Below are 8,100 nucleotides of genomic sequence, written 5' to 3'. Positions count from 1 at the left end.
TATATATACACAACATAAATATGTCAACGTTTATGTACTCTACCCTGTGTAGAATTGAGTCCAGTTTGTTCAAATCTTGCTTTTAATTAATTTGTCGTCCTTACTGCCCCGTCTTCCAGTTGTTATTTCTCCTCTCTTTTTGATTCTATAAAACTATCTTGTTCTTTTTCTCCATCCCACCTTTCCTGCCATTCTTTCTTCAACATTTGTTTAATGATACTTTTTTGCCTCTGATTTACTAATATTAACTGGACAGCTAACATGATTTTGCCATCTTTGACATGCTACCTGCCATCTCCTATCCTTTTATCCCAATGTGTACTCTAAAAAGGCCATTGTTAAACCTATATTTTGTATTCTAAAAAGGATGTAATATTTCTAATAAAATATTTGGCCTACTGTCTCAAAGATTGTCTTAAAATCTATCATACAGAGAATCAGAACAAATTATTGTTTTTAATGGTTTTATGTCTTCTATGCACTGCACTTATGATAAAATGGCATTTTTCCTGTATTCAGATAATCCATTCATGATCTATTTTCCTATTTTTAATTGAAATTGTGGTACCACGGAAGCTATTCCTATTTCGTCATCTGTGTTTCATGCATCTGTATAATCTGAATATACTGATACGTGTTCATACATTCTTACATTATATTTTAATCTATATTGTATTTCTAATCCTTTTTCTTTTCCATCAACGCTATGTCTACGTTCAGGTTAAACTTCTTGTGGTTTCTGCCAGATGGCAAAAAACTTAAGGCGTACATTATGCTGGTGAAGATTCTCAGTCATCCAGGTCACGGTCATTCCAAAAAAAGTAAAAAACAAAGCAACTGGACTTGTTTTCTATAGTTGAAGACGTTTCGCTTCCTCTACAGGAAGCTTTCTCAATTCAAAAGGTCTAAAGTAATGATGAGTACCAAGCTTTATACTACTGCCCAAACAAAGGCCTTGTAATGGCTTAGACAACATGCAAATTCAACTGAAACAGGTCCACCCCTTAGTAATGGGCGGTCGTTAAAGCCATTAAGCCAGCAGATTGGACCGAAACTGGTTCACTCCTCTGTAACGAGGAGTCATTAGGGTTGTTATTGGCTTGCCTTGGGTTAAAGGAGCGATGTTTTGATCACCGATATGAGGGTGAGAATTGAGGTGATGATTGGCCAGAATTATTTCTATAGCTGTATTGTAAGTTTTTGAGAGTTGTAACCTAAGGCGGAGGAGGAGGCCTTAGGCATACATTACCACAACCTATTGGTATGAGGTGTGGAATAAAATGTATTTTCATTAAAGGAATAGTTTTTAACTAATTTGCCTTTTTTGGCAAGAGGGAAGAGATCGTTACCAAGAAAAAAAAGTAATAATTGGGGAAAAAACAGGAGTATACAGGGGTTGGACAATGAAACTGAAACACCTCTCATTTTAGTGTGGGAGGTTTCATGGCTAAATTGGACCAGCCTGGTGGCCAATCTTCATTAATTGCACATTGAACCAATAAGAGCAGAGTGTGAAGGTCCAATTAGCAGGGTAAGAGCACAGTTTTGCTCAAAATATTGCAATGCACACAACATTATGGGTGACATACCAGAGTTCAAAAGAGGACAAATTGTTGGTGCACGTCTTGATGGATGACCAAAGGCAGGAATGATTTCTTGTGGCGCTCTGTGGTGCATCTGGGTAAGAGGAGTCTTCTGCTGAAGGAGCTCCTCTGCTGGTCCAGTGTGTCGTAGAGAGGGTGTGAGACGTTGTCTAAGATGGACTGGAGCCTGGACAGCATCCTCCTCTCTGCCACGGTCGTCAGAGTGTCCATCTCCTCCCCCACAATATCACCGGCCCTCCTGATTAGTTTGTTCAGTCTGTTGTTGTCAGCGACCCTCAGCCCACTGCCCCAGTATGTGACAGCAAAGAAGATTGTACTGGCCACAACAGACTCATAAAACATCCTCAGCATCGTCCAACAGATGTTAAAAGACCTCAGCCTCCTCAGTAAAAAGAGTCGGCTTTGGTCTTTTTGTAGACCGCCTCAGTGTTTCTAGTCCAGTCCAGCTTATTGTTAAAGTACACTCCCAGGTACTTATACTCCTCCACAGTGTCCACAGGGACCCCCTGGATGGAAACAGGGGTCACATGTGTGTTTGCCCTATTCAGATCAACTATTAGCTTCTTAGTCTTTGTCACGTTGAGCTGCAGATGGTTCAGCTCAGTCCAAGTGACAAAGTTGCCCACCACAGTCCTATATTCACTCTCATCACCGTTCCAATGCAGCAAACTATTGCTGAGTCATCAGAAAACTTCTGAAAGTGACAAGACTCAGTGCAATAGTTGAAGTCTGAGGTGAAAAGGGGGAAGAGGAAGGGAGAGAGGACAGTCCCCTGAGGGGCCCCAGTGTTGCTGACCACCCTAACAGACACACAGTTCTGTAGGTGTACATACTGTGTTCTGCCCGTCAGGTAATCAACAATCCAGGACACCATGGGGGCCTCCACCTGCATTGCAGTCATCTCACCCAGTAGAGCCGGACAGATGGTGTTGAAGACCACGCCCGCCGACAGGGGGGGACAAACGGGTCGGTTGTCCCGGGCCCAGGACAGAGGGGGGGCAAAACTGACAAAATGGTCAGAGTGTCAATCAGCGTGCGCGTGGGCGGCTGGAGCAGCTTCACCAGTCTCCCAGTCGTCACAGCGGCTCTCTGCTGCTCCCCCTCCCCTCTCGCACATGGCTCAGCGGTGCCAGCCAATCAGCACGCAGGCTCAGCCTGGCCCGCCCACTAAGCTCTCTCTCCACTCAACACACAAACAACCGCGCTGCCTGCGCGCTGCTGATCAGACTCGGACAGAGAGAGACACCACAGCAGCGGAAAAACTTGAAGCGCCGTTTGGCTTTATTTTAATACCGTAAATGAAATCCAGTTGTGTGTTTTGTAAAAAGCCGGTTAAATTCAGTGGAAACACAACAATTTTATATAAGCACGTGAAAAACCATGAGCAAGAAAACATCGAGCCACAGAAATGGAGAGAGGAGTCGAAATTTCTCTGATTGCCCCGACAGACCCACAGAGTGACGTCACTGACTGAGGCGTTTCAGTCCTCCATGGAACATCCAGGTAGATCAGAGTGATCATCTTCAGCAGCAGTTCATGTTAACTTTCAAAGTAGATATTATATATCATATGTTACTAGAGCCCACACAGAAAATGTAATTAAGACCTTGAAATAACCCAGTACATATATCCTATTAAAAAGTGTTTTTTAAGATAAGATAACATTAGCTAATCCTTTATTTATCCCACGACGGGGAAATAAATAGGATTAAAGCAACAGGCAGGTGCACACAACACAGACAAAATTACATAAGGTTGAAAGATATAAGAGGTGGATTAGGGAAAAAACACTATGAACATAACATTATTATTATTATTTAATTGTAATAATAAAATAAAAATCACAAAACCCGAAAGGTCAACAGTTTCATGATACATCAAGCTTAGGGACAGGCTAATATACAGCAGGTCGTAAAAAGCCATATTTCATCTCTGATGAAGAAAAGATCAACTAGTGCACTAAATTCAATAGATGGGCTGAAAATATCCAGTATAAAATACAGAGATATCCAGGGCATGAAATGTACAGTTAAGTTGACTTCTTTTGGTGTGTGTGTGCGTGCGTGCGTGCGTGCGTGCGTGCGTGCGTGCGTGCGTGCGTGTGTGTGTTTGGTGGCGGCAGATGTAGAGGGGGGGCCCAAAAAGACTGTGTTGTCCCGGGCCCTAGCAAAGCTGTCAGCTGGCCTGTTGAAGACACTGGAGAAATCAAAGAACATGATTTTCACAGTGCTCGCGGGCTTGTCCAGATGAGTGTAGACTCTGTTCAGCAGAAAGATGATGCTGTCCTCAACTCCCAGGCGGGGCTGGCAGGCAAACTGTAGTGGATCGATGAAGAGTCTGACCATGGGCCTTAGCTGCTCCAGGACTAGCATCTCAAAGGTCTTCATGATATGGGACTTCAGTGCTACCGGTCTGTAGTCCTGAGGGCTGCTAGGACGCGGCGTCTTTGACACAGGAACGAGGCAGAACATCTTCCACAGCATGGGGACTCTCTTAAGGTGCAGGCTCAGGCTGAAGACTTGGCTAAGTACTCCACACAGCTGATAGGAACAAGCTTTAAACCTCGAGTATATTACTGTCTACGGTTGTATAATGTGTATCTGTAAACAAAGCTTTTTTTAAAATAAATATTTACTGGTTTCCTGATTCCTGGGTACCCAAACAGCGCTATATCTCTGTGAAAACGTCAGGATTGTTTCTCAAAGGCCTATTTTATTGTATTTTATAACGTGTTATATTACACATAAAATAGATGTATTTTTTTTGTCAAATAGTTTTTTTTAATTAAATATAGTTTTCAAATGTTCTTTTTAATTTCTTATGTTATCCAAGACTGGGTAGCATGGGAGAAGAAAATGACTGAGTACAACAATCGTTTTTTTTAAAACTTAAAACATTTGTTTTATTAACTCAGATTTGGTCCCCTTAGTCCCCCAAATTAAATGTTGTAATTTTTTTTTTTTTTATCAATTGTTGTAGATGTTGGTAGTTATAAGCAGGAAGGATCTTCTGTAGCGGTCTGTTTAGCACCAGATCTGGAAAAGCCTCTGAGTAAGGACGCTGTTGGTGTTTAACAGTCTGATGAAGAGGATGCTGACCATTGTCAAAAATGTTCTTCATTTGTCACAATAATCTGTGGTACACGTCACCCTGGTGATCATCGGGAGACATGATTGCTGAAAACCCAGATAAAATGTTGTGTAGACTTTTATTTATTTGAAAGGTCCTTTTGTATAGATGTGCGTCACAAGCGCTAGCATGAATAGCAAGCAGTTGGGACAGCTTATGATGTGGAGTGAAATTTAATTTTGAAAAGAATCATAATGCAGTTTGGCTGTGATACACCCTTTCACCATCTGCGTCGCTAATTTCTTGTCTCCAAATTAATTTTTTTTTTTACAGATCCCAACTTTTCTGTGGAAAGTAAAGAACGCACGTTTCAGGCCCAATTTTATAAATGAGACCCCATATCTGTGATGTGAATTGTTAACTTTAATATGACACTGGGTCCGCACCTGCATAGAAGAATTCTCTATCTGTTTTAGATAATTCATTTGGCAGCATTATGGGTACTCGGCAGAAAAAAAACCTAAAGGTGGATGGGTGACCGTCAATAAAAGAAGGATTTATAATGACTGTAAGAATACTGCAGCAGGTTAACCATCAGCCACTCATGATGCTACAGTTGGCACCTGAATTATCGCAAATGGTGCTACACCAACCAAGAAATTCATATTTTTGGAAAATCTGGACTATTATACACTGCTTGCAGGTTTGTAAATTAATTTCATAATTTGTGAAAACTTTATTTAGAAAAAAAATGTCTTTGTAGTTTCTGAAAAACGTACTAAAATCCCATCTTGTGCTTATTGTATTGTTGCACTACTAGCCACACAAGTTTAAGTTGGAGCCATTACGGCAGGAATCACACAAATGACCCCTTTCTCCTACTTCACTGACCTTGATCAGCAGCTTTTCGCAGAATAATCTCCTGACACTTGCTGCAGCTGACGCTCCAATGATGGATGTTCTGCATCAGTTGTCCCAGAACACAGGACACCACAGGTGTTTTCACTGCAGGTCATTATCAGAGCTGAGCAGGACCAAAATTGGCAAAGAACCTGAACCTGTTTGTCCTGCAGATGCTTTAAATGCATGTATGAGGCATTACACACACCAGGATCATCTTTCAGCTGACCTCTGACATACAGCTCTGTCATGCAAACGCTTACAGAGCCAATGTGGATCTAACTGCAAAGCCACTGTGGACAGTTGACTCACAAATTATCTTGGCTGGTATTCACACACCAAGCAATCTAAGTTAAAAAAATGAAAGTGGTGGACACTTTGTCGGTATAACAAGGCAGTACTGCCTGCCCATATATCTTACAGCGTTGTAACCTCACCTTGAAAATTACTACATTCAATTACACCTCATTTTACATTTTTCAAGAGTTGTAACCTCTTTTTTACCAGCTGTGGTGAAGTTTCTGCTTTCCTGTTATGTTTATCAAGTTAACTTCCAGATATGGCAGATATATCAAATTTCCTGGAAACAAACCATGTAAAAGCAATGCCTTATCTCTTAATTTCCCTCCCCCACAAAATCAAGATTAGTCTATTTACTCACTTGTAACCCTGATGTTTCATGCAGTACTTGATATTTAACCACCACGTGGGTTCATGTATACTGAGACTGATAGATACACACGAAAACACCTGGTGGTTGCTCTGAAATTGCGTAGTGATGATTTATCAGTTTTAAGCGAATATATTTTTAGCATTTAACGTCTCTGGTGGTTGGTTGAGTAAAAATGATTGACAGTCATCCTTTTTTAAGTTTATCAGTTTAATATATGTTCAAAATTTCTTGAAGGCTGCATGCTCGCTCTTTTTGATGTTTAAAAGGTGATTTTGTATTTTACATTGCAAAAACCTAGTGAATACATACCGTATTATTCAGACTATAAATCGCTCCGGAATATACGTTGCATGAGTCAAAAATTGCGTCATTAAGTGGAAAAAACATACATAAGTCGCTCCGGACTATACACAATTATTTAGACTTATTTATTTATTATTTAGAATTATTTCACACAATCCAAGACTGAAAACTGACATTTATCTGGTATACCAACTTATTACACAGCAACATCCACAACCAGCTGAATAACATGGAACATACCTGGGAGGATGAATGGGGTAAGTTAGTAACTCCAACCAGCAAGGTTTTATTCAGCTTATTTCAGTGTAATGGAATGTCCCTACAAGCGTAAACCAGCTGCTAAAATATATGATAGATCATACACATGCTACCATTTAGAGCATCAAAACTTAAAATGAAAATAATTTAGATTTGTTAAGTTTAAGGAAAACTCACCGGCTATTCTTTACAGCAGTTACTCGCTGACCTTTCATGACAAGTAGGCCTACCACAAGAGCAAAAACTATGATTTCCTAGCACCTAACCAGAAGGCATTTTAAACAGGACTTTGACTTTACTAGATTTACTATGTTAGAAAAGCAGGAAAGGGAAAATATTGATTACAGTAAAGAACAGTAAGGTCCCCTAAAGTTAGTATCTGAAGTGGCCAGGTTTGAAGCCAGGTTTCTCATCAAAACCTATCCTTAAAAATCCAACATCGCTGCCTTGGAGAAAAGATTAGACATTGTTTCATTAAAAAAAAGTTTTAAGTTTAAAGCATTTTTGATATCACCAAATTTTTAACACACACAAAACTGTAAATGGTAAATGGCTTGTACTTGTACAGCGCTTTAACTAGTCCGATGACCCCAAAGCACTTTACACTACAGTCAGTCATTCACCCATTTACACCCTGACGGTGGTGAGCTATGTTAGTAGCCACAGCTGTCCTGAAGCAGTCTGACAGAGGCGAGGCTGCCATACAACGGCACCACCGGGCCTTCTCATCACCACCAGAGGGCAATTCGAGTGAAGTGTCTTGCCCAAGGACACAACAACTGAGACGGTCGGAGCAGAGGAGCAAACCGGCAACCGGCCAATTCCAGGTGGAACTCCCTGACTGCTGCACCACAGTCATCCCAGTACATCTTCCCTTAGAGAAACCATTAGTACCATGTTTGACCATACAAAATGCAGAGAAACTACATTAGCCGTTGCTATTGGCGTGTTCTCCTAAAAGTAGTTAGCACATAGAAACTAGCAATGCCCACCAGCTTTCTAACTTGGAACTGAAACACCTTATGGTTAGGCTTTCTTGTCAGCTTTGTTTCATACATGGAGTTCTCAAAATACTCTTCTCAGGCTTTTGGGAAGTTTGTGAACCAGCAAAAATGTATGTTTTAGGACAATTGACCTTTAGTTGTGTTGCATGGCTTGTTTCTCTGTTTTAATATGACACCAATGTTGTGCACATGCCTGGCACAACAGGCACGTGACATTGTTGAAGGAGGGGACTGATTGTTTATATGGCATGTTACGTCCATCCTGGGTGACAAATGAGAGGAGTTAGAT

The sequence above is a fragment of the Fundulus heteroclitus genome, chromosome 1, assembly GCF_011125445.2.
Source record: "Fundulus heteroclitus isolate FHET01 chromosome 1, MU-UCD_Fhet_4.1, whole genome shotgun sequence".
In the NCBI taxonomy this organism is placed as follows: Eukaryota; Metazoa; Chordata; class Actinopteri; order Cyprinodontiformes; family Fundulidae; genus Fundulus; species Fundulus heteroclitus.
This window is presented reverse-complemented; position numbering follows the sequence as displayed.